Source organism: Mirounga angustirostris, unplaced genomic scaffold (genome assembly GCF_029215605.1).
Source record: "Mirounga angustirostris isolate CCGP_5_RB_7025 unplaced genomic scaffold, mMirAng1.0.hap1 SCAF_2, whole genome shotgun sequence".
NCBI classification, from domain to species: Eukaryota; Metazoa; Chordata; class Mammalia; order Carnivora; family Phocidae; genus Mirounga; species Mirounga angustirostris.
The window spans coordinates 33,833,429-33,859,409 of NW_026991710.1; the positions used below are offsets into that span (position 1 = coordinate 33,833,429).

The window sequence follows — 25,981 nt, forward strand, 5'->3', positions numbered from 1 at the left end:
GGCCGTACGACTCAAGTTCTCACCGTATTATCGGAGGACAGTGGTTTAAAGATCAAAGTGTTTAAGAAGAATACATGCCCGGGTCTACCCATCTGGATCACAAAGATTTCTTTGTAGATGTTGCTTAAGCCAGGACACTGTAAACATCATTGCAGATGAATGGGCTTTTAAGGATTCCTCTTAACGAAAAGAACTGGCGGTCTGTTCAGACAATGATAACCACTTTCCTCAAGGTATCCTTGGCTTCTTTGGGGAGGCATAGGGATCTTGCCATCGTGAAGACAGAGGAGGTCAGCCTGCCCCGTGTCGTGTGCCATGCGCGGTGGGGCTCCCCAAGCCGGGATGCAGGTCAGGGCACTTCAGCCTCAGCCTGTCCACACCTGCTTCAATACCTGCTCCCCCCACAACCCTCTCCTTCCTCATCCTCCATCTCGGTTGGTGTCCTCCAGGCTAGAACCCAGAGGCCTTCCAGCCTCCCCCATCCTCCCCCCCAACTCCCCACGTTTGGCCTGTTTTACCTCCTGAAAAGGTCCTGAACTCATCCTCCCTTGCAGCCTTACCACCTCTCAGGCATTCTCCCTACGTGTGCTCGCACTGTCTTTTCGCCCTTGTCGCGGTGCGGGACTCAGAGCTGGGCGGGCATCCTTCCCAGCGATGCCATGGCAACCCGGACACACTGCCGTCACCACCGGGTACGTCAGTATGTTTATGAGTTTGTATTCCCGACGCCTTGAAGCTCTGTGAAGATGATCTGGACCGTAGTTACCCCCAGTACCCAGTCTGGGCCTGGCCATACAAATACTAACCGAGTGCTCCTTCCTCCTTTAGGAATAGGGGCTGCATCCCAATTTCCTGCGGGTAAGCTGGCTCTTGGTCAGAGGTGCCAACAGTCTTTTTTTTATAATTTTTTTTTTTTAAAGATTTTATTTATTTGCGAGAGAGACAATGAGAGACAGAGAGCATGAGAGGGAGGAGGGTCAGAGGGAGAAGCAGACTCCCTGCTGAGCTGGGAGCCCGATGCGGGACTCAATCCAGGGACTCCAGGATCATGACCTGAGTCGAAGGCAGTCGCTTAACCAACTGAGCCACCCAGGCGCCCCAGAGGTGCCAACAGTCTTCAGGACTGTGGGCTGAGGGGGGTAGGTCTGGGCGAGGAGCTGGGCCCAGACTCAGGGGTGAGCACAGTCTTGTTCTACACTGTGTTCCTAAGGCCTTCCCATTCTAGTCTCAACCACCATCAAGACAACATATTATTTAAAAAGGAAATGAAAGAAGGCCTCCCTTCTGGAGACCACGCTCAAGGAAAGCCCTGTTTCTGGCCCCCAACTCTCTGGGTTCTTCTTTCCTAGATGGATCCTAAAGGAATATATGTGGTGTCTCATCATACACAAGCATCTTCCTTCAAAATTCTATGTTCAGCTGCCATTTCTCTGAGGCCAAATCTCTTTGGGTCTATGATCACTCACATGAAGTCCAAAACCTGTCTGGATTTCTAGAGTTCTAGAATTTGTCCCACCTACTCTTCCAGCACCCTTATTCCAACCACGGAGCTCTCCCCTCTGTTCTGGAAAGGCAGGTCTCCACTCATGGTATCTCCCCTCGCTTGGTGACCCCTCCCTGGTCTCCTCAAACTATCTGACAGACCCTGCCCCATCCACTCTGTATGGTCCATCCAGCTCAAAAGCCTGCTTGGCCCGCTGGGCCCCAGGACCTTGCTTGTGTCTAAACACTTACAGTATTTAATTCTGCAGCACAAAGGATAAATAAGAGCTTGTCACACCCTCCTTTTTGTTCTTATCTCATTCCTGAGTCCACTGAGCTACACAACCTTGGGCAATGGAGTCTAAGCTCATCTCCAAGTGAGAGAGTTGAGAAACATGATTTCCAAGGTTCCTGTCCAGCTCTGACATTGGATGAGGTAAGCTTCCAAGACCGAGCCTGCTCTTCGGGACTGCCGGCCAGCCTGCAAGGGTAGCACCTGCAAGGTTACCATCCGGGAGATGGAACCAGCCCTGATCTAGAAGCCATGGATCATCGTATCAAACTGCAGCTCTGTGCCCTCTGTTCTTTCATATGCAGCCCCTGAGGAGTAATTTTTTTAAAAAAATTATTATTATTAATCTTCATTTTCTTCTGGCTCCAGGGAAAGCGATTAATGCCTAAGGCAACAATCTGGAACCCACATCTTCCCAAAGGAGGAGCTTGGCGGCCGCAGGCTTTGTCTGGGGGATCCTGACAATTCTTTTTTACAGCTTTGTCTTTTCCTGTCGCCGCTCAGGTACCAGGCTCATAGATCAGGGAGGTAGGAATCTGTCAGTTCCTGACAGCGAGTGAGTCCTGCAACTAGCCCTCCAGGGCTTTCATGGGCTTCCCAGGAAAAAACAGGAGTTCTCGCCTCACTGGAGGTCAAGCGACTGGCACGTCTCTCTTATGTGATTCCCCCGAGACCTGTCCCGAGCCAGGCTAAACACCCTACACGGGGATCTGGAAGAGGCAGCGAGTCCTTCCTTTCAGACCTGGGGCAGAGGCAAGTTGAACAACTTCCTTTGTGTGCAATGAAATGCATGGCTGATCTAATTTCATCCTTATTCAGAATGAAACCCAAACACTGCTTAACTGGTGTTTCAAAAGCTCGGCACCTCATCTCTGAAAAAGGCTGCTCTAGGAGACAGAACGAGGACCCTTCTAAGATGTTCACAGCCTAGTTCCTAGAATCGGTGAATGGGTCACCTCACATGGCAAAAGGTGATTACATTAAAGATCTTGAGATGGGGCTGTTATCCTGAATTCTCTGGCTGGGCCCAACACAATTACAAGGGAAAGAAGGACTTGGCTCCTAAGGGACAAAATGGGAGCAGGGGCCACCAGCCAAGGAAAGCGGGCAGCCTCTGAAAGCTGGAAAAGGCAAGGAAACGGCTCTTCTCGGGAGTCTTTAGCCCTGCTGATGCGTGATTACACCGGGGACACTCATTTTAGATTTCTGATCTCCAGAACCGTAGGAGAATAAATCCGTGTTGCTTTGAGCCACTGTTTGTCATAATTTTTTAAAACAGCCATCGGACTAAGATAGCTGCCAGCAGGCTTTATATTCTCACTAAACTAGATACGATTAAAGACTTATATTTAAAAAAAAAATTCCCTTCCCTTCCGCAGATGCCTTCTGAGCCACTATTACGTGCCAGGCAAACACAGACAAGGTTCAGCCTGGGAAGCCCACTAAGGATACAGGCGCCCAGTGAGATTGGAGGTGCATCTTTAAGTATCATAAGGACCTCAGCAGGGTGAGAAGGGCAGTGGATGGTTCAGAGAAGGTTCAGTGAGCATGAGCAAAGGCACGGAGGTAAGAGAGTCCACAGAGTGTTCGGGAGAACTGTGGTCCTATGCAGACGCTGAGGCCCGGGGGCGAGGGGCCAAGGTGGGACCGCGGGGAGGCTGCATCTGTGCCCTGGCAGCCACCTGGCCCTCTGAGCCTTGTGATACGGCACGTGACCCCGTATAATATGTGTTTTAAAAAGTTTCTTTGGGTAGGATAATGTGGGTCGAGGGAGGCGCCCACGGGGGCGGTTGCTGCTCAGTGCCCAGGTGAGACGATGAGCCCGAAGCAGGCTAAGTTAGCATCTGGGAGAACAGGGTAGAGGAGACACAGGGAAAGGAGGGACTGGAAGGATGGATGTGGCAGATGAGAGGGAGAACCCAGAATAACTCGCAGGTCCCTGCTGGGCCAACTCAGTGCCCTCGCGATGGGGCCGGGAGGAGGGGGGGGATTTGGTGAAGGAAGCTCACGAGTGCCAGGTGCCTAAGGGCCACCCGATGGCAGGGCCCACCAAGCACGTGGACACTTGGTCTGTGAGCTCGGGCCTGTGGTCTGGGCTGGAGACACAGACCCGGGGGACAGCTGCAGTCAGGGCAGCAGATGAGAGCGTAGAGAATGAGAAAAGACAAAATGAGGCCTGGACCGGAAAAGAGAGGCATTTAAAGGCCTAGTAGAGGCAGAGGGCCCAATGAAAGGGTAGAGAAAGAGCGTCGGGGACAGGCTGGTTCCAAAGGCATCAAAAAAAGAGGGTTTCAGGAGAAAACCCCAGGGCTGGCTGTGGAGGCCGTGCGGCAGGAGACTGGCCATTTGGTCTTAGCCACAGGAGGGGAGGGAGGTCTGTGGTGACCTTGGCCTCCTGGGTCTCTTCCCCGGAGGGGGGAGCTTGGGTCCCAGCTTCAGGAGACTGAGGACTGTGGGAGTTCCAAGAACACAGTACATCTGCCTATTTTTCCCCCCTAAACTTCTCATTCTGGGACCTCTCAAATACACACAGAAGTAGAGAGGACAGTCCCCATGTCCCATCATCCAGTTTCAACAACGATCAAAACGTTGCCCAACTCAGCCTTTCAGAGAGAATTTTTCCAATCAGTGTCAGGATTCTGTAAGACCTCCAGGCTAACATGTAAGAGCAATCTGACCTTTTCTAGAGATCTTCCTGTATTCTGAGCGGGACGAGAAACCTCCACAGCTACAGTGTTCCCGACAGACTGCAAACCTAAAAGGCTGCGACCAGTTTAGGGCCACACATGTGAATTTGGGAGGAAAACACCAGGTGCCACGGAGCATCACACAGCCAGGCGGCGCCCGCGGTGGCTCTGAAACTGTGTGAGGGTGAGGGTCGGCCTGCTGCCGGGGCGTTTTAGGAACCTTCGCCTACAGAGCCCTCCACGCTCTCCTGCCCACCACTTCTTTCCTCAGCGCCGCCAGGAGCCCTGGGGCTGCAGCTACCTGGCTCCCACAGCTCAGCTCAGATGGGCTCAGATGGGCCCGTACGCCTTCCCCCAGTTGACCAGGCATCCCAGTGGTCATGCCTCCTCCCGGGCTTCAGTGTGTTCCTTTCAACCCACAAAGCTGGCCCAAATGATCTCTGAGGTCCAGTCAGAACACAGCTCCTATTTTTTTCCAACACATTCTTCTAGATGCCTGTCTGAGACATTCTGTCTGACACTCAGCAGCAAGGACCACGTTTGTCCTTTGCTCTGGCGTGCTCCCTTTACAACGCTGGATGAGAAGCCGTTTGCTTAGAAAGGCTCTGGTCCAGTCCCCCCTTGCTCCCCACACACGGAGCCGTGCCCCACTTATTTCTTGCAGTCACGGGGATCACCATGTCTCCTTTAAAAACCAGGAAGTGGAAGGTTTCTAGCTGTACCTCTCTGTGTCCCTTCCTTAAACTCTCACAGAAGTGAGCACCAGGAATCAACTACCTTTCGCCATTTGTTTACTGAGCCCTTGTGTTTCCCACTCTCTCTGTTCCTATCCTTTCGCTGTTCTCCCTGGTAATTATTCCCCCAGAGGACCAGCCTCCAGTTCTGTCAGGGAAAAATGTCAGTGCTAAACATCTTACACGACAGTCTCAAATTTCTTAATGGCAAGGAAAAAGGACAAAAGAATGCTTTCATTGTTCTCAGCTGAACAGCATTTTAACCGCCCTGTAGGGGCTTAATCCATCTTTAGGGAATGAATGAAGAAACGATTCTTTATTCAAATGGGTTCTATTTAAAAAGAGCCAAGACAGAACTATTCACCCTTTCCCTAGATCTCTACCCTGCAACCCCTTTACATAAATGGAATTTGCTTTTGTTTCTCTCTCCTGGAAAGGAATTTATGTGGCACCTACAGACCTCTTAGTGGAGTTAGCCAGGCCAACATTTCAAAGCCCTGTCCACAGGAGCCCAGAGATGTGGGACCTAGAATATTTCAGTGATATGAAATCTTATTTACTTAACGAATCAGCCTGTTCCACTGCAGGAATGCTCCTGGTGAGCCAAAATATATAGTTTTTTCTAAATGATGAACTGCAACTTGCCTCCTGCAACTTCGGCTTGTGGGATCAAGCTTTGCCTTCTGAAGCAGCCCAGAAGGAGCGGACCCCGTCAGCTGCAGGACAGCCCAGGCTTGCCTGGGAAGAACTCTGTGCCCTCTTTTCTAGGAGCCTCCCTTCCATGCAGACTCTCACCAAATCTCCTCTGCTAGCGTTCCTTACCCAGGCGCCACAAAAAGACAATGTCTTCCACATAATCCGTGTTTGCTCACGTCAAATCCGTGCTGTCTGATGCTGGGAATTTGTGAAGGCTAGCACATGACAGGCATTCGGTTAACAGTAGTTGTCATTACCAATGAGGAAAAAGTCAAAAGAAAAAAGGCCCCCTTTGATATTCTGTCTCCTTATCCATGAGAGATGTTTAGTAAATATTTGCATTCGTATGAATTATATTGAGACTCGCTGAAATGTACCTACAGACCCTTTCTTCCCGGCTCATCTTTCTGTAGAAGGTGTAAAAGCCACCACAGCCGTCCGTTACTGCTGCAGGGGACAGGACGCACACGCAAGTAAGGACAAACGGCAACAAACACATCTGACCCAAACATTACATTTCTAGCCCTTTCTGACAGAGCGCTTTATCTCCACTTTGTTTCACCTGCACAGGGTCTGGAGGGAGAAGGAATCCTATTCTCAAGACTGTTTGCTCTTCTTTGCCTAACTGCTCTGACCTTCTGATTGTACTCTGACAATCTCATTTTGGGGGTGGGAGGAGAGAAGAGGAAGGAGATGAGAAAGTCATCTTCCTGGACGGTCAATCCAGAATGTATAACACACACACTTGATTTTTTGTTTTGTTCTGCTTTTGTTTTTTCAGTTTTACCCAGTGGCATGTCAGTAGGCACTAACCTCACAAAGCTCACGCTCTAGCTTTGTCAACTCAACTCACTTTCTCCTTTGCAAGCTGAAGCAGATGCTAAGCGCCCCTTCAGAGGGCATCCCAGTAACTCATCACCTGGGTAAACACACATTCTCCACAGGGAATCCTTCACCAGGCGCTTCTGGGAGACACATAAGCTGTGTAAACAGATTAGAAATTCTACCTGCAAATAATCCAGGTGGCCTTGGCAGACCAGAATTCGTAGCCCTCTCGAGAACAGAGTCTTGCTGTTAATTTAATATTCAGAGTGACCTCTCCCCAGGGAGGAGACCGGAATAAATACAGAGGGGAGAAATTGCCAAACATCTGAAAATATTCTCACCATTGGCTCAGACAGGACCTCTCATTATTTAAGATGAGGGAGCTCACATTCCTCATCCTCTGGATGCTTCCACCCCTTCCAGAGAGGCTAAAGCCTCCTCAAAGGTAATGAACGCGTCAATCAAGTTTGCAAATTCTCCTAACCATACCCTCGGGAAGACTGATCCCTGGAAGTGTTACCCACCCAGTCAATGCTGTCTCCCTTTCCCCTCCTCACCACTGAGCACGGAAATCAGCTTATCCTGAGGAGGGAAAATGGCCACCGCCAATGGAGACGGCTTGACTCCAACTGGGCAGGAGTTCACCGAAACGGATCCCAACACAAACAGGCGACTGCTTGTCTCTCTTCACTTTGCCAAGCAGTAACCATGACCATTCTTTCAAAAAGAGGAGTTTCAAAACTTTCTTTCTCCATCAAAAAGTGGAGCTTTACCTAACTGTTAAAGCTGTGGAAGAGTGGAGCTTAAAGCCCCCAGTCAACCAACTGGACAGGCTGACGTTCGGAGCGCCAGAAACACACACATCGGAGGTACAAATGCCTGCCTTTCGCTTCAGAGTCGTATCCTTTCCATAGTTATGCTCATTTAGATGTGGGAAAGGAGGAGAAGAATTCCGTATCTTTTGGCTAATAATCGAGATTGAAATGGACTCAGTCCTTCCGGCTGTTAGCCTAGAGCCAACCCTCCCCAATGAAACTCTAGAGAATATATAACTTAATCAAGTCCTATTATGAACTCTTCAAGGAGCACAAAAAGCCTGACGCAACTTTAATATTTCTAATCACACTTCCTCCCCAGCATGTGGATTCGATGCCTCCCAGCCATTAGTGAGAGTGGCCACATTCCAGCTATACCTAATCACCCTGCCCATCACTGTCCCCAAACAGGGTCAAAGGCAATGTGGGGTCAGGGACCCAGATGCAATTCCATACTCTGTTTTAAATGAGGACACATAAGAATGATGATGATAAAAGGTTAAAGAGAACAAAGGTATGCCTCTCAAAGACAATGATGGCTTTCGCAGTGGCAACACGGCATGGAGAAAGCAAGTGAGCTTTGCCAGACACTTAAGACACCGACGAGGAGGGAGAAGTGAAAATCGGTTGGTTACCTCTCTCTGAATCCGGGCAGGCATGAGGGAACAGAGCAGAAACAACACGTTAGCATTCACACGGCATCCACGAAATGAAACCGTCCCGTTAACAGCGACTCTGAGCACTGACATCTCATCTTATTCCCCAACTCGGCTGCAACGAATAGCCTTTCGGGGCTTATTTTAGCTGAGCTCTGTCACACAGAAGCGTGTATTTTGAGCCACGTTACGATGAAGCCAAGAGATGCCAGCTGAGTTTAGAGGCAACATATCAACCGGGGGAGGTAATCAAGCTTAAAATACCACAGGCAAATGCAGGAAACTGTTTGCAGTAAACACTGGCAAAGCCCGTGTCTTCATCTTCCAGCTCCACCTGCTCCCAGTAAAAAAAAAATGTACAGAAACAATGACGTGGAAACAGCCTTACCTGTTTTTCCTAACTTCTGATATTCTATTAATTGAGTCACAACATTAGCACCTTGGTATTTTCCCTCAAATGCATCATGAGGAGGCGGCAGAGCAGGGGCAGCAGAAGTCAAGGGCAGAGGTGGGACGTGGGAGGGCCAGTAGGGTGAGGGATTAGATGTGCCAGGGAAGAGAGGAGTGGAAGGGGAAAGGGGCACAGAGCCATTTGGGGTTTGGGGGCCGAATGCTTCGAGTTTCTCTCCCAGAGCTGCCCTGAGGCGCCAGGGTGACCCCGACGAAATCACTTAACCTCCTGACCCGGAGTGCTCCCCATTCCCTTCTGGTCTTGTCACAGCCCGTGTGAAAGGGCCCGAGGATCACCGAGCGCCCGGGCTGGTCACATGCATGCAGGTGAACATACAGCAAGGGGACTGCAGAGGCAGGGAGCACCGGATCATGAGAAGGAAAGGAAGAAACCCAACCTTCACCGAAACCTGCTCTTGCCTGCGCCCTGCGGCCGGGGTCCCACAGCAGCCAGCAGGGCCCTGCGGAGAGGGGAGCTAATCACGGGGTGAGACAGCAAGCCGAGTCCTACAGCAGGAAGGCAGAGCTGGACGGCCTGATACAGGACAATGACCGCAAGCTATTATTAAGGGGGGGGGGGGGGACCAAACAAGCCAACAACCCAGATCGCAGATATATGGACTCGTGACAAACAAAAGTTTGGGGATTTTAATATCCGCATAGTAAAAAATCTGGAAAAACATAACATCCAAATTGGCAGCTGTCATCTGGAGGAGGGGCTCATGGAGGATTTATTTAATACGTTTGTTTGAATATTATACAGCAAGCACGTGTGACTTCGTACTACAGCTACGCAAACATCTACCTCGCCGTTTCAGGGACACACTCTGCTGAGCACACCCCAGCGCAGGCGACAGCTCGCGGCCACACCCGACCACCACAGTCATACTCCCAAGAAACCAGCCCTTCCTGAGCTCTGGCTCCGTGTTGCCCAAACAGCAACCCAACTGGGTAAGTTCTACTGTTCTCACTGATTAAGAAGAAACCAAGCTGAGAGAGGTTGAAGAACTTCACGAAGGTCACACAGCTAGTACACGGTGAGGTCAGGGTTTGACTGTAGGTCTGCACGACTCTCCACTCCTGGTCTTCTTACGATGCACCCACGATGGGTACCCCATAGTCCTTCGCAGTCCAGCAGGATCACCTCACAGTCTGCCTCCTGAATGACCCAGCTGGTTATAATGCATGGGTGTTCAGGGTAGGGGCAAAAGACTTGGCCAAGAACCTGGGGCTTCAGATGCAGGGGGGCACCTCCCTCCCTTTCCTTGGGCTGTTAAACTACTACTGTAGGGGGAGAAGGAGGATGACAATTCCCGAAAGAGGTCCGCTAGGGGGAGCATGTAGACAGAGCCGTGTTCCAAGCCCGTTGGGAGCCATGTTCCCTGGGGTGCAGTCCTTACCGTCTCTTTTCCCCGGGCCTCCTCTATGTGCCAGGCACACTGTGTTACGTGGTATGTCCCTTCAAACCTGCTTCCTTGTCAGCGAAAAAGGGTACGGACACCTGGCACATAACATGGTGAGATAAACCACCTGGTTTCAGTAAGCATCGCTAAGTCAGCTGATGGTCTCAGGTCTCAGCTGCATCCTGCTGGGTGGCACTGGAAGAGAAATGTCTCCGCAGGATAGGAGGTGTGGGGGGGAATACTGTGGCCCTCTCCTCAGATTTGTTGGGCACCGTTTACCATAGGATGAGGGGAAGTCACTTCCTGCTCACGTCTCTCTGTCAAAGTTAGTCTATGGATGCAATTTCAGATCATCACCAAAGGATCCAAAGACCTGGATCCTAGTCCCATGTTGAATGAATGCAAGGTAAATAAGCCTCTTAACCTCTCTGAGTCTTGGTTTCTCATTTTAGATCAGATGGTTTAGGAATCATCTAGTGCTCAGATTTTTATCAGCAGAGGATTTGTTAAAACCCTTTGACTTACAACAAAAAAGAATGAGCTGGTAGCTTTTCTTTGGCTAGCTTTCCATTTATACCAGATGCTTTTAATTTTTTACTCTTAATAAAAAGCCTCTGCCTACTGTATGGCAAAAACTTTGCCTGATAACCTTTAATCTAGAGACCTGAGAATACAGTTTCTTCTTTTGAGTATAATTATTATTGAAGCCTTGGATATTTTAAATCAGATCCATTACTAGCGATCCACTTAAGGAAACAGCCTCGATATGTAGCCACGGTGTTTTTCCCTGAAGGCAGAACTTGGAAAAATGATACTGCAAACTTTTAACAAGGTTCATTCTTTCGGGGTTAATAGACACTGCTTGATTCAAGTGTGGAAGTAAAAGCCAGCCATAAATAGGGACTTCAGAGCGATCTTTGAGATGTCTTTCAGAAAATGCAGAAGAGTCAAAGTGGCAGCTACTTCACTGATTTAACACCTTATAAATTTGCCAGGAAGAAACCATCAGCCCAAGGCCAGGCTTCTGCAGGAGGCGCACCCTTCCGAGAGTGAAGAAGGGTAAATGCAGCGCCAGGCGCAAGCTTGCTCTTCTCTCTTTGTAAACGCGGTGGGAGGAATTAAACTCCAGGATTAATTCCACACCAGCCACACGCCCAAGGGCTGCCTGATCAGTATGCTCTCGGCGGCTATTTCTTGGGAAAATGAACGTGGGAGTAATTGGCAATGTTTTCATTAAAAGAAGCCTGAAATAACAGAACTACTTGGCATGTGTAAGTGGGCATCCAAATGAATAGGAAATTCCTCAAAATAAACAGCACGCCAGAATGACAATGTCTGCTCCAGCTTTTTGGAGGAGGATGCGTCCCCTCTTCCCCCTGCACGGCCACCTACTTCATATGCAATGCACGACCTTCTACTTTTCACAAACTGAGCACGTAGAGCCAAGACTTGCCAGTGTGCTTCTCGCTCCGTTTTTGCAGAACTCCGTTTCATGCTCCTTTTTAATGCATCTTTCATCACTGGGGATCTTTTGAGCCTCGGGAGCACCAGCACAGACGAGCGTTCTCCACACGACAATGAAGCAAAAGCTATAAAACTTTATGTCATGAAAACTCTCACACCCACTCCCGAACCTCGAGGTCTGTTTTTTCCCCTTAGCTTCAAGGTTTTTTTTGTTTCTTCTCCCTGACATTTCTTAGTTGTTTGCCCTAGGTCAAGGCCCTTAGCCTCTTTGTTCTTCAGTTTATTCATCTGTAAAATGGGAACAAGAGCGGCACTCATCCCCTAAGAGTGCCACGGGGATTACACCCATTAATCCATAAGGCTCACAGTGTGATGGCACACAACGTGGGCTCGATGTGCGTGCTGAGCGGTATGCCAACCAGTTTTGAGTGACAGAGAGGTCTGCCACGAGGAAGTTTCCTAACCTGTTTTGGATCACGGAACCTTTTGGAATCTGATGAAAATACCCCAGAAAGAAATGTGCAAGAACCCACAGTTTTATGCACAACCTTAGCAGGATGGGGAGAAAGTTCAATAATGCCTGGAACTCATTCACAGACCCCCTTCAAATCCATATCCTGCAGTTAAAGATCTCTGAACTGAAGTGAATTCTGGATTTATGCAGATTTACCATCTGGTGTCTGGAGTTTCAGAGAATTCAGCTCAGGAAAAGGTTCTGTCCTTCTCAGGACCAAAGGGTGACAGAAGCACCTGTCTTTGATGAGCGTGCCTTACTTTGCAAGCTACTTCCCTTCCCACCTCCTTGCTCTTGCCTCCCAGCATCACACAGCCTGTTAACCTGCAGATGCAGGGAGTCAGAGCTCCAACAAGAGTAAGTGTGAAGATGAGGATCTAAAGCGGTGTAAGGTTATTGAAATTCAAGGCACATTCCTCTAAACAAAGGACTTTCTCATGCCGCTGGAAAGAAGACACAATAGTTACCAGTCAGCTTACTAATGAGGGGAAAAGGGATATTTGAGAGGAACCAGGAAATGAGTTTTTTGTTTTTTTTTTTAAGTCCATGTTTGAAGAGAGCAAGAATTCACAAGTGTCTGCTTTCATCTGGGCTGTATTACAGTAAAACAACAACAACAACAACAAAACAGACTTGCTTCTCTGAATATCTGTGAAAAGAGAATACACATACAACTTATATTGAGGTCTCAAGTGGGAAAGAACTCATGCCACGTTATGGTTTCAAGGTATAAAGTTTAGGGCATAATCAAAGGACAAAATTACATAAATTATACCTGAATTGTGAAACCATGGGCTGACTTCCTTCCTGAAAGTAAGGGTGGAAAAACAAAAAACTACTTGAGACCCAGAAGGCTCCTCTCTGACTGACAAAGAAGCGGGAAGAAGACAGGTCTACGCTGGAAAAGTGGTTTCCATGCAAGAAGTGCCACTGGGACATAAAGTACCAGCAGGATATAGGCAAGAGTCCCAGTTAAAACCATGGTGAGTCTGTGGGTGAATTTTCTTCCGTTCCACACACCAGGCCATGCGGAGGGCCTCTTTCGGGGAAGGCACATTCTTAAATCTGTTTCTAAATTTTCAAGAGGATTTAGGGCTATCACTATGTAGCCAATCCCCGTTTCTTTGTGGAGACAGAGTGCTGGTGTAGCCAAAACAAAGAGCCAAGACATTTGATCATTTGAATTTTGGAAACTTCCATCTGGAGACAAGTATTCCTGATATTCTGTACACTCGGTAATACCTCCACAAAAACAGACATCAACACTAAGCATGACTGATTAATAACAAAAGCACCACAATGGCGCCCGTTTTATTGAATCTGCTGCCCACCCAGGCTCTGTTCTTGGTATACGTTATCGCCAAGCCACCCGATAACCCTGCAGGGGAGCATCAACGACTCATTTTACAAACAGGGAATCCAAGATGGCAAGGAATTTAACTTGCTCAACACCCCCACCAAAAGAAAGTGGTGGATCTTCAGATGGAACCAGCGGGTCCGCTTGCCCGTCTCTTCCCCATGGCTCTTGGTTCTAGAGCACCTGGCTCCTGACCGAGCCCGCCTCTCTCCCAATTAATGCACTCTCCTCAGGACCTACCCCTCGATGAAGACAGGTGGTCTCAGCTCTCTACTCCTATCTCCATCCTATTGGATTTTTGGTTCCACCACTGTTGGACCCGGTGACAAAAAGTAAGTGCTCTGTTCGGTCGAAATAACCTTCCCAGGCAAAGGCTGAGGGTTTCATCCTTTACTGAGCAGTCAGTTATCCTGTTGCTGCCCTGCTTATGATCCCCTCCCAAACTCCCCGTCCGTCTCTCTCTGACCCCACTTCCTGCCTCACCCACAGCCTGCTGGGCTCCAGCCACACTCCCATCCTTCTGTGCTCAAAACACACATGCCTGTTTCTACCTTGGAACTCCTGTGCTCACTCTTCCCACTGCCTGGATCCCGTCTGCGCCCAAGTCTCCTAGGGAGGATTCCTCCTTACTGTCATCACCTCCAGAAAACCCCTCTGGGCGACCCAGTCATTGCCAACCCCTGCAGCCATCTAAAACTACTCTGCTTTTTTATTGCTCTTCCTTCTACCCCACAGAAAAGGGGAAATCTGTGGGAGCCGGAACTTTTCCTGCTGTGTTGACTCACTACCTTAAGTATTTGCTCACCGCTGCCTGGCATAGTGCCACGTGATCAATACATATTTTTGAATGAATGAAAGAATAACTAAATAGAGTAAACAAAGAACTTCCCCCCGCCCCCTTACTCCTGATCATGTTGGTAAGAACCTAAGGCAATGATGCTGGGCATAATAGGGAGTTGGCTGGATTTCGTTTTCTCCTGCTGTTGTTTACCACACATGGCACTTTGAAAATGACTTGAGCTCACATTCCGTTTTCATGTCATCTGAAACTATTTCATGTGAATGGGCAGGAGGAGAGTTCTGAAAAGATAATCAATCTCTTGTGACTCTATTCGAAGTGAGGCAAATCTATACGTTGATCATCTCCAGCAGAAACAACAATAATGTTTCCAGAGTCCCTAACTGGATTCCTTCTTCAGAACATTTGTCTAAATGAAAAACAGCTCCTCTGCCCCTGAAGAAATCAATATATAAATTTCCACTGTACACTGATTTCTATCAAGACTTACCAACTCCCCAGATAATTTTCTTTATATTTGTACTCTAAAAGAAATAAAGGTTTGCTTATCATTTAGGGAAAAGACCCCGGACAACACATTTCCATATCCACCGAAGCAGAGGAAGTACGAACGGCTGCACCATGAAGCACCACAGAACATTCCAGAGGGACTGGGCTATCTTAGCAGGAGTCAACTTTATAATACAATTTGAAAGAATACCCATCCTTCCTGTTCAGTAAGGTTACTTTTCCTATGCAGCTAGTCTCTTTGTGACAGCCTCTTTTTTTCTTTTCCAACAAATACAAGAAATCTTTAAAAAACAGAAACCACAATCCCATTACGGTAGCATCCTGTTTTTACTGTCTGAATTTACCTTCCTTTTATTGTCCGTATGTGTTCATATTTGACAAATGGAATAATAACACCTTGAAGAAGCTTAAGGGTGGGCCTGGGATGTTTGAATAATGGTTTGTCACAGAAGTACCCCAAATAGCCTGACCTCCTCCAGGAATCCGGTTTGGAGACTGGTTTTCAGAATATTGCACAGCTGGCCCAAAGTGACTGAACCTTCCTCCTTTTGAAGGACAAGGTCCCTCTTTTAGCTGCCGCTGTGGGTTCCACTCGGGTGCTTTAAATCAGGGTGAAAAACCATGGCCCCGGGGCCACAGACCATCTGCCCCCGTCTGTTTTTATAAAGTGTCACTGAACACAGCCACACCCATTCGTTTCCTACCGTCTATGGCTACTCTTGTGCTTGGAGAACAGAGCTTGCAGAACAGTAGCTGCGACAAAGATGATATGGCCCACAGAGCCCCGAGTATTTAATATCAGGCCTTTTCCAGAAAAAGGGCCAAAACCCTGCTTAGATGATGCCCTGATTCAGGGGCGCAACATACAATGTAGACAAACACTGAGATTCGTCGCAGCTAAATAATTGGTGACACTCGGTACAAAATGAAAATGGGGGGCTCCGTGTGAAGAAATGAAGAACTGCAAGATGGTAAGAGCAGAGCCTTAAACCAAGTGCACGCTAAGCCTGTATGGCAGCCTGAGCTGCTGGAATAATCCTTGTGACGGGTGACAGACGCCAAAGCCAGCTAGAAACGATTTTATCCAGATGCGGGAATAAGAGTGCTGCCAATTTGTAGCTTCTTCAGAACCAAAAACACCTTTTGCTCGACTGAAATCTTACACGTACGTCTGACATGAGAGTCGGAGTCAATATGGAGCTCTGCCTCAACCATTTTATTTCAAAAAGGTCGCACGTAGGCTACGAATGTTTTTCTTGGGCCGGGGGTTGGGGGTGGTGGTGGTAAGGGGCCGGAGATCACACTAGACTTCTTGCAAACAGCATTTTCATATAACCTGGCAAACAGATGCATGCTTTGACATGACAGAATCAGGCCAAACCAGCCCTGATTGTTAACCGTGCTCTCTTCAGTGGCTTTTCCTCAATCATAATTATTTCAACTGTCATAATTTATTCATCCCCAGACAAGCTTCCACATTCCAGGGTACCTAGTCCAGGAACCCAGGTCAGAAGGGCTGGCAGCCCCCATCACTTCTGTCCTTCCTCAAGCCTAAAATTCTAACTACGGAAGGAATATCTTCTGCGGCAGTATTTTTTTGGGCAAGACCAAAACAAAGTTGGTTTCAAAACCAAAGTTAACTGGCAAAGACATTGTAAGCTTTCAAGTTCATACACCTGAAGGTGGGAGGGTACAAAAAAAAAATCCCATCAGAAACCAGAGACTTCATTTCTATACTTCACAGGTACAAGGAAATAGCTTCTCTAGCTCACAGAATGCTCAGTGATTTGCCCACAAGGTTACCAAGGAATTTTACTCTGATTTTAGATACATAGGGAACAAATTTTGTTTGCGACAATATATCAGTTGTTGGGACTCTGAAGAATGTCCCACGTGAAATAAATAACGTCAAATGCAATTATCAATGGTTTCTTATAAAACGGGAGCAAAGGTAGAGTAATTCTATATGGATTAAAGCTTAAACCTGTCTTCTTTCTTACGTGGATCCTTTATTTTTATGACAGAACAAAGAAAATGCTCAAAGGTCTGCTACCAGTTGAGAAGGCTAGGCAGGGCAATGAAGGGTGAAAATGTCCTGGAAAGATGGCCATACGCACGGCCCTCCATGGGACAGGTCTGCTCACCCACAATAGAGAATGAAACAAAACTAAGTCGAGGTCTTGCTACAACATAAATTGAAACTGAGTTGCTCCATTGCTTAATAACTTTGTCCTTAAATAGGCATTATTTCTTTTCATCTGTTCAAACAGAAATAAACAATGAATCGAAACATCTAGGGGTGGTCCTAGAATACTGCCCCTCCCTCCCATCTACTGTAGTCAATCTTGCCCATTCAATCTCCACAACCCACTTCCCTTCATTCCCTCTGCCACAGCTTTGATCTTTCCTGGACTAGGACTTGCTAGCGGGTCCCCCCGCTTCCACTTCTGCTCCTGACATCCATTCCCCTCACAGCATTCACTGAGACTTTTTTATGAAATAAACTAGATCATGGCATTCCTCTGGTTACCACCCTTCAAAGGCTTCTCATGGCATTAGAAAGAAAACCCAAACCTTCACCCACAGCCAAAAAGCCCCACAGAATCTTGTCCCCACCTGCCTCCTCCACCGCAGTGCATACCACTGGCCCCCTTGCTCCTGGCTCCAACCTTGCTCGCCTCCTCTCCGATCCTTGAACGTGCTGTGCGCTCCTCTGCCTCAGGGCTTCCTACTTGCTCCCCATGTGCCTGGCTTCTTCTCAGGACTCTGGTTCAGCTCAAATGTCACCTCCTAGGATGGACTGCCTCTTGGTGGCCCCTTTCCCCACTGAACTACTCTGTTGCATTCTCCGCATCACTGACCATCTTCATGGCACTTATAATCTATATCATCATGCTCCCTAAATTGTTCTTCTGGCTCATGTCCTGCCTCTTTGCACCTTGTCTGTCTCATTCCATCCTGTACCTCACAAGACGCCTGACACACACATGTTCTGTATGTGCTGAACAGCAAGATAATCTACAGATTATAACAAATATCAAGTACATGGGATGGTCATAGTTAAACCCTCCAAAGAGAAAGTATTTTCATCTATATGAATTCATCTGCCCATTCAACAATTCAATTATTTATGGAGAACATCCTATGCCAGGTACTATATTAGGACCAGAAGAACCCAAAGGTCTAAGAATTTCTCAAAAATGTTATAGTCTGTGTTTAAAATAAGCACTTAGGAAAAAATAAGTTACACTACTATTTAGTATGTTTTCATGTAACCCTAAGGGATTTGTGGAAAAGTCTGGAAACCCAGATGAGTAAGAAGTTACATATCATCAATACACTCTAAAAAAAAAAAAAAGAAAGAAAGAAAAAGAAAAGCAAACCAAACCAAACACACACACACAAACCCACCACCCCATGAAAAGTACAGAGAGAGTAAATCGGGGGTTTTCAACTGTGCCCCAGGACTTTAAATCTAGGAGTCACCTCTTCACACTTGGAAGACTGTGGACAGATGGAAAGCTTTGCTCGGTCAGTGGTAGAGAATGGAATTCATTTCCCTGGGGGGTTGTTGAGGTGAGACCAGGAGACTGGGTGACTGAGTTTTTGAAACAGACTGGAATGACCACATCCAAATAAATAAAGCCCCTGTTCAAACCCTTTTAGAACTCAACTTCTGGCCCTCCATGCAGTCCCAGACTCCTCTGAGAGGTATCCAGGATCGAGGGATGCAGGTGCAAAAAGACTGACCCAACGGTCTGATTACTACCTCCACCATCGGACAGGAGGTGACCTTGGCCCCACCCGTGTGCACCTGCAGCCTTGGGCTCAGCGGACCTCCAAGGCAAGCAGCCAGCACCACCACCCTCTTGCCTCACCTCAGTGTTGTCCGTACTATTTCTCAGGTGTGCGCCAGGTCAAAGGATCTGAAATGGATCCTCTGACAGCATTATGTGAACTCCAAGAAAGCAAGTGGGTACTTGTTGCATTTGCCATTTTAATCACTAGTGCAAGGCCCTGCGTGTAGCAAGCGTTCAATAAATACTTACTAAATAAATCATCCCCATCGCTCAAAAGCTAGGACTTGCTACAATGATAGAGGGACTCATTAACGCACCAAGTGTCAGAAAGGTGGGGTTCCTGACCCACCCAGCACAGAGCCCATGCCTTCACTCTGAGCCTCACTCCCTGCTGAGCCAAGAACCACCACACCTTCTTCTATGATAACGGCTGATGCTTGGTGGGAAGTTTTTCTCCCATTCAGCTCTTTACTCACATTTCATTCTGGACAACACAGCCACCAATAACTTTTACAAAATGATGGACAAAATACGGATTTAAGGCTATTTTCCTCACAATACATTATTCTAAGTCCCTGGGAAAGGCTTCAGGGCACCAAATAATTCCTTTCACAAAGCAGCACCAACCTCCAGGCAGTGGCAAAGATCTGAACTTTAGGGAGAAAACTTGCAAACTGCTTTTGTGTCAGAGTAAGGCTGGAGGAGAAACTGCCCAATGGTCTAAGGAAACGAAAACAACAATACGAGGAAAGCACACACAACCCACCATTCAGGATTCAAGTGAAAGCCAGGCTGCGGCTGCGGTTATAAAACGAAAGAAGAAGACTAATGGGATAGCCTGCTCCTCCGCCTTCTCCTACCCACGGCAGTAATGAAGATTCACAGCCACACTTTAATTAGGGAATCAATAGACGTGCCTGGATACAATACTGGTACAGGGAAACAGATAATGGAGAGAGAAGGCACAGACTCCCGAGAAGCCAATCGAATGTTGTATGCAGTATTTCCTTTCTGTTTTTCTTTTTTTAAAAACTCCTTTTTGATTGCCAAGAGCAAGGAGGTGACAGGTTGGCTGATTTTCTACATTTTGGGACTCTGAAACATTTTCTCACACGGAAGTCACACAGATATTCTAAATCATATGGCTACCATTATTTGTAAACGAACCGTCTTTCTACACCAAAGAACATTGCTTTTAACCCCAAAATCGGATTACCAAGATCCTGCAATTGTTTTTCACTCCTACGAGACAAGAAGCCGTAACTGCGGATTCACCAGAGGGCATGTGAGATGAAAGCACTCATTTACTCATCATAACACTGGCCGCAAGAGAAATGCCCAGGGCACAGCATCCGAACAACCCACCGCTGAGCAGCTTCCTGCTGCGCTGGTCAACTGGGATCCCCACCGCTCCAATCGCTCCAGTCTTCACCCTTCTCCCCTCCTCAGCCCTTCCCGCCGCCCACGACCCGCACTTCGCTAAGCGCCGGCTCGGGGGGAAGGGAGGGCGCAGTCTTTGTCCCGCGGGTCTCCCGGGCCCGCCTCGCTGTCCCCGCGAGCCAGCTCGGGCTCGGACCCCGCTCGTCTGTCACCTCCGCACGCACCTGCAGACAAAGGCCCGCCGCCCCTCCCACGTCTCTCACCTTGGCCTCCCGGGCGGCCCCGGCGCTGGGACGAGGACAGCGGTGACCAGACCAGCCAGCCCGCCGCGGCCGCTCGCTCGCACCAGCAGCCACGCGTTCCTCGCGTCTCAAGTTGAAGCGAGCGGCGTCCGCGCCTCCCGGCGTCCGCGCGGGGCCCGCCGGCGCTCTCCGCCCCCCGCCCCGCCCCCCCGCCCCGCCCCCGCCGCCGCCGCCGCCGCCCATTGGCTGCTGGGGAGGAGCCGCCCCGCCCGCCCCGCCCCCTCGCCAGGTGTGCCCCTCAGGTGCCCCCGCCCGGTGCTCCCAGCCGCCGGAGGCCGGCCCAAGGCGGGCAAAGAGCCGGGTGGACTCCCCTCCTCCCCGACAAACCCCAAATTCTAGGCCGAACATCTCCCATTTGGGACTCTCAGGACTTGGAAAGTTGATTCTAATCCCGCGGAACCGCTTTAGGAAGTTGACGCCCTGGGTTTGGGTTTCTGGTTCCGAACAGACCCAGCTTGATCCGTGCTGGGGGTGCGGCGGCGCAGCAAGTGGCCGGGGTGGGAGCCAGAAAGCCTTTGCAATGTCAAGACAAAGCCGGGGCAAACTGTAGTTTGATAAATCAGGCAGCAAGTTTTGAACGGAGCTGAAAGGTATTTTTCGCAGATTCCCTGCCGATTTACACGAAACACTTAACAGCCCACACAAGTAGTTCACCCCTACACACCTTTTCCAATTTTCCAATTTTCCAATCCTCGCCTCTCTTAAGGCACCTTTTGTTTAATGCTGACTTGGAACCAAGATGACACTGGCGTCCCAACACTGTCATCTCTAGTTGAGAAAACCCCGTACACAGGAACAGGAAAGTGTCCAGCTGGCTAAGGGACAGCATTTTCAATGAGTGCTGGCCAGTCACCGACTAGAATAGAATTTGAAAGGAAAATCCAAGGTCTACTGTCTTTATTCTGGGTGCACTGAAAGTACTTCCTCTACTAATTGTTTCTGAGCAAGATGTTTGGACAATTAAACAAGTGAAACAGGCAGGGGACATCCTCGTGTTTTCTGCTATCCTCAAAGTACCATGCACAGAATTTATGAAATACGCACAGAAAATCAAGGGAGTATATGCAACTAGGAGGTCTCGTCTGAGTTTTTTTTTTTTTTAAGATTGTATTTATTTATTTGCGAGAGGGAGACAGCGTGAGAGAGAGGGGAGAGAGAGAGAGTGCAAGCATGAGCAGGGGGGAAGAGCAGAAGCAGAGGGAGAAGTAGACTTCCCACTGAGCAGGGAGCCTGATGCGGGGCTTGATCCCAGGACCCTGGGATCATGACCTGAGCCAAAGGCAGACTCTTAACTGACTAAGCCACCCAGGCGCCCCCTTGTCTGAGTTTAGTAAAACATACCACATGTATACTGGAAACTCTTTTAATGCTCATGTTTTAAAAGCAGATTAAACATATACTTGTTTGTTCAATATTTATTCAGCTCTTCCTAAAGGTCGGGTTCTCTGCTGACAGCTCTGTATTAGGCTTTTCTGGCGATCAGCTGTTTTTCAAGGGAGGACACGTGTTAACTTAGGGTATAACGGGATCTATGACCAGTAATACCTCAGCTATTAATTAACTGCTCTGGCAACCAGCACTGTTTGGAACGCAGCCTAAACTGGAAGTGGGGGTGAGTTGGGGGCTTGCGGTTCAGCAGTCAAAAGAGGCATCACCAAATCTGGAGGCGTGAACTGATTTCACAGAATCCCACCTGTCACCCCTTCGGCGGCTGCCCTTCCTTCCTTCCACTAATTCTAGTGAGTCTGGTTACTTGCCTACAGCAGGATGGAAGGGACAAATCAGACAGAGCGGACAGACACCCAGAGGTGACGACACCGTGTGACAGCTCAGCCTTTGCTGGCAGGGACGTCATGCTTGACAAGTCCCGCCAACTCTACCTGCCACTGTTCTCTCCAACTCCACTGCCTCCACCCTCGATCCCGCCACCGTCTTCTCTCATCTAGATGAGATGATGGCTGAAGCAGTCTTCCAACCATCTCCCTGGCTCCGCTCTCATCCCCGACTGGCTTTTCTCACCGCGACCACCCATGCATCACAAATCACCAACCTGAGCATCCATGCTCAGCCTCTAAAACCCTACAGTGGCTTCCCGTTAACTGGAGATATGGTCCATAATCATTTCCAGGGTCTCTGAGGCCACCTGGGATCTGCTCCTTACTCCTAATCACATTCCCTCTCCTTCTCTCTTGCACCAGCCTCATCTTCCAGTTTCTGGAACATGCCCGGCTACTTCCCACCTCAGCCTTGGCACCATGTTTCCTTCTTCTGAAATGCTCTTCACTGCACTGCTCACCTGGATAATCCCATTCATCCTTCGAATCTCAGTCCACTCACTTGAGAAAAATCTTCCTACCTGGCAGTTCTACACCCCTACCCCTTCCATTCCCCAGTATCCTGGGGTCTTTTCTTTATAGTCCTCTTCTCATTCATTTTATGTTGAGTTTTATACACTTGGCTTTGTTCCTGTACAGTAAAGAATTCAACCTTGGCCAAACAGAGGTCTGGCCTTTCCCCCTTGGCTACTGGCAGTAATCTCGAAGACCATGGAATGTCATACCTACCACTAGTGTTTTTGTTTGCCTGCAGGTCTTGGGTCACACTAGATAGCCTAACGATGTGATTTAGGGTAGGGGCTTTGGGTTATTTGGCATCAGTTCCACCTCTGGAGGGGCTAGAGACTGAGGTCAACCACATGGGTCATCAACCATGCCTGTGTGATGGAGCCCCAATAAAAATACTGGACTCCAAGGCTCAGGTGAACCTCCCTGGTTGGCAGTACTCTGTGCATATCGTCACACATCAATCCTGGAAAAGTTATGCTGTCCATGACTCCAGAGGGAGAGGACAACTGAAGCTCCATGTTTGGAAATTTCCTGGACTTTGCCCTAGGTACCTCTTCTCTTGGCTGATTTTCATCTGTATCTTTTAGCTGTGATAAACCCTAACCGCAAGTATAATAGCTTGTAGTGGGTTCTGGTTTTCCAGTGAATTAGTGAACCAAAGACTCCTCTTGTGGACTTTCCCCATTGTATTTTCAGCATCACTCACACTTCCTGACACACAGTTAGTGCTTGATACATTGAATAAACATCAAATGTAATAAATTAATATTTTTTCTATAGGTACTTTAAAAATGAGCATGTAATGAACATGCAATGCCTTTTCAACTTAAAGAATACCTTTTCATTTCGCCAACTCCTACTTCTGAGTCAAGGCCCAGATCTAAAGTCACCTCTTCCATGAAGCCTTTTCCTACTCGCCAGGGCTTGCCGTTCTTTCTTGCCATTGTGTTCTCTGGCCTTTTGCTCTGCTTTCCCAGCAGTCAGTGGCACCGAAACATTTTTGTGAACAACCGATGTTAGATAAACTCTGAATGCATAGTGTAAGGCATGGTGCTTACACACAGCAAGTACACGAAATGCATTTGTAGAATGAAGGCAATTAAAAAAAAAAAGGTTTGGTTTATAGAAAGACATGTTCAGGGGCACCTAGGTAGCTCAGTCAGTTAAGTATCTGCCTCCAGCTCAGGTCATGATCTACAGGTCTTGGGATGGAGCCCTGCATCCTTGCGTCCCTGTGTCAGGCTCCCTGTTCAGCAGGGGAGTCTGCTTCCCTCTCCCTCAGTCCCTTCCCCCTGCTCATGTTCCCTCTCTTTCTCTCAAAATAAAATAAATAAAATCTTAAAAAAAAAATAGAAAGATAGGTTCAGCCATCTATGAAATTTTGGTACATATTACAGTTGATTCCCTGAAAAATAAGGTAGCTGTTACCGTAGTAACTATTTTAATGGTGTACAACTCGATCATTTTCTTTTCAAAAATAAAAATGTTCCTCGAAATTATTATCCACTTTAAAAACCTGACATGCTTTAATAAAAGTGTGGAAGCAGATTGCCAAACTTTCTTTTTTTTATTTATTTTTTTTAAGATTTTATTTATTTATTTGAAAGAGAGAGAGATCATGAGGCGGGGGAGGGTCAGAGGGAGAAGCAGACTCCCTGATGAGCAGGGAGCCCGATGCGGGACTCGATCCCGGGACTCCAGGATCGTGACCTGAGCCCAAGGCAGTCGCTTAACCAACTGAGCCACCCAGGCGCCCATATTGCCAAACTTTCAAAAGTCATCTGACTCCCTAATTAGAATGAAATATTACAGTTTTACATAATACATTAAGAAAATAAAATAAAAAACACAACCACTAATCTTTCTCTCCTCCACACAAACCTAACTGAAAATTCAACCAGCACACTAATAACCTATGATGTCCCCAAGTAGCATAGAAAAATCAATCTTATTTCCTTCAGACCTGCATTTAAACTGGATAACTGCTATAATGTGCAATAGCCATAACCCAATTTCAATTTGTTTGATTAGATGAGTATAAACATTAAACAAGAAAGTCACAGTATTGTCATAACAATGTTCACGCTGTTAACTCATTACAGAACAAAGCATTTTCATTTGCTCCTAGAAAACATGCCACTAGAAAATACATAAATATGAATTCAAACAATCCTTGAGTCCTATCCACAAAGATCTTTGCATTGTCTCACGCAGAGATAAAAGCAGCTTTGAACTTGGAGGGCCCTGGAAACTCTGCCTGAATTTTGGATGAGGAAAACTCCAAATGATTCCTTAAATATAGGAAGTTGTATTTAAACATTCCTTTGTATCACGCTGTATAATCATTAAGGATATCCAGGCAACACCCAGGTCAATGGTTCTCAAATTATAATGTGAATAATTATTAAAATGAAGATGTCAGGGCTCAGTCCAAGAGTATAATTCAGTAGGTCTGGGGCGACTCCCCCGCTCTTTTCATATATGCACCTGAAGGATTCGGAGGCAGGTGGCCAGTGGACTATACGTTCAGAAATGTTTCCAGAGAAGGGACTGGACCTGTATAGATGAAGGCAGTCAAATGACACAGATAAATACAATGGACAATGCAATGTTGTACCTTCTTCTGTGTCCCTGACTAGACTGAGCTCCTGGAAACTCAACCATGCCTTATTTGATTTTGGTATCTTTGGTGCCCAGCTCAGCAGGAAGCACTTACTAAATTAATTTCATTGTAGTAAAACAGCATGCCCCCACACTCACACTTACCTGGACATCAGGAGAATTCAGCAAGGATGCACTTCTGGGGGTCACATGTGATCTCAGAAAGGTTATTGATAGAGTAGGTGGGATGTCTGGGAAGGCCCTTGACCCAGATCAGGGCCCTTCAAACTTCAGGGTGCAAACGCATCCTCTGGGGATTTGTTCAAATGCCAACTCTGATTCAGTAGGTTTGGGATGGGACCTGCATTTCTAAAAAGCTCCCAGTTGATGTGGATGCTCTAGCCCAAGACTCCACTTTGAGTGGCAAGAACTCGGATGTAAATTAGCCCAAACAATGGCCACAAGGGCAAACTCAGACCTACAATGAACTTGAACAAAAGCCATGGAATTGTGCACCGAGAGTAATATTTCCCGACTTATTTTAAAGGACTGTGTACCACGGATGGTTGCTCTTAGAGCAAGACCTAACACGACTTTTTAAAAGAAAACCTCCACCGCTCCACAAAACATCAGATATAGAAGAAGCTTTGCTTGCACTCACATAAGGATGGGACCTTTATTCTAAAAACCCTCCAGGTTTGGGGTGCCTGGGTGGCTCAGTCGGTTAAGTGTCTGCCTTCGGCTCAGGTCATGATCCCAGGGTCCTGGGACAGAGCCCCGCATCGGGCTCCTTGCTCGGCAGGGAGTCTGCTTCTCCCTCTCCCTCTGCCGCTCCTCCAGCTTGTGCTCTAATAAATAAACAAAATCTT

At 47.8% G+C, this 25,981-nt stretch overlaps 1 protein-coding gene across 20 annotated transcripts in view; it reads right to left on the bottom strand.

The window, feature by feature from the left end:
* The window catches only part of APBB2 (amyloid beta precursor protein binding family B member 2), a 365,427-nt gene that overhangs the window by 18,455 nt on the left and 320,991 nt on the right, over positions 1–25,981 (bottom strand). The gene's annotated exons all lie outside the window — the stretch shown is intronic.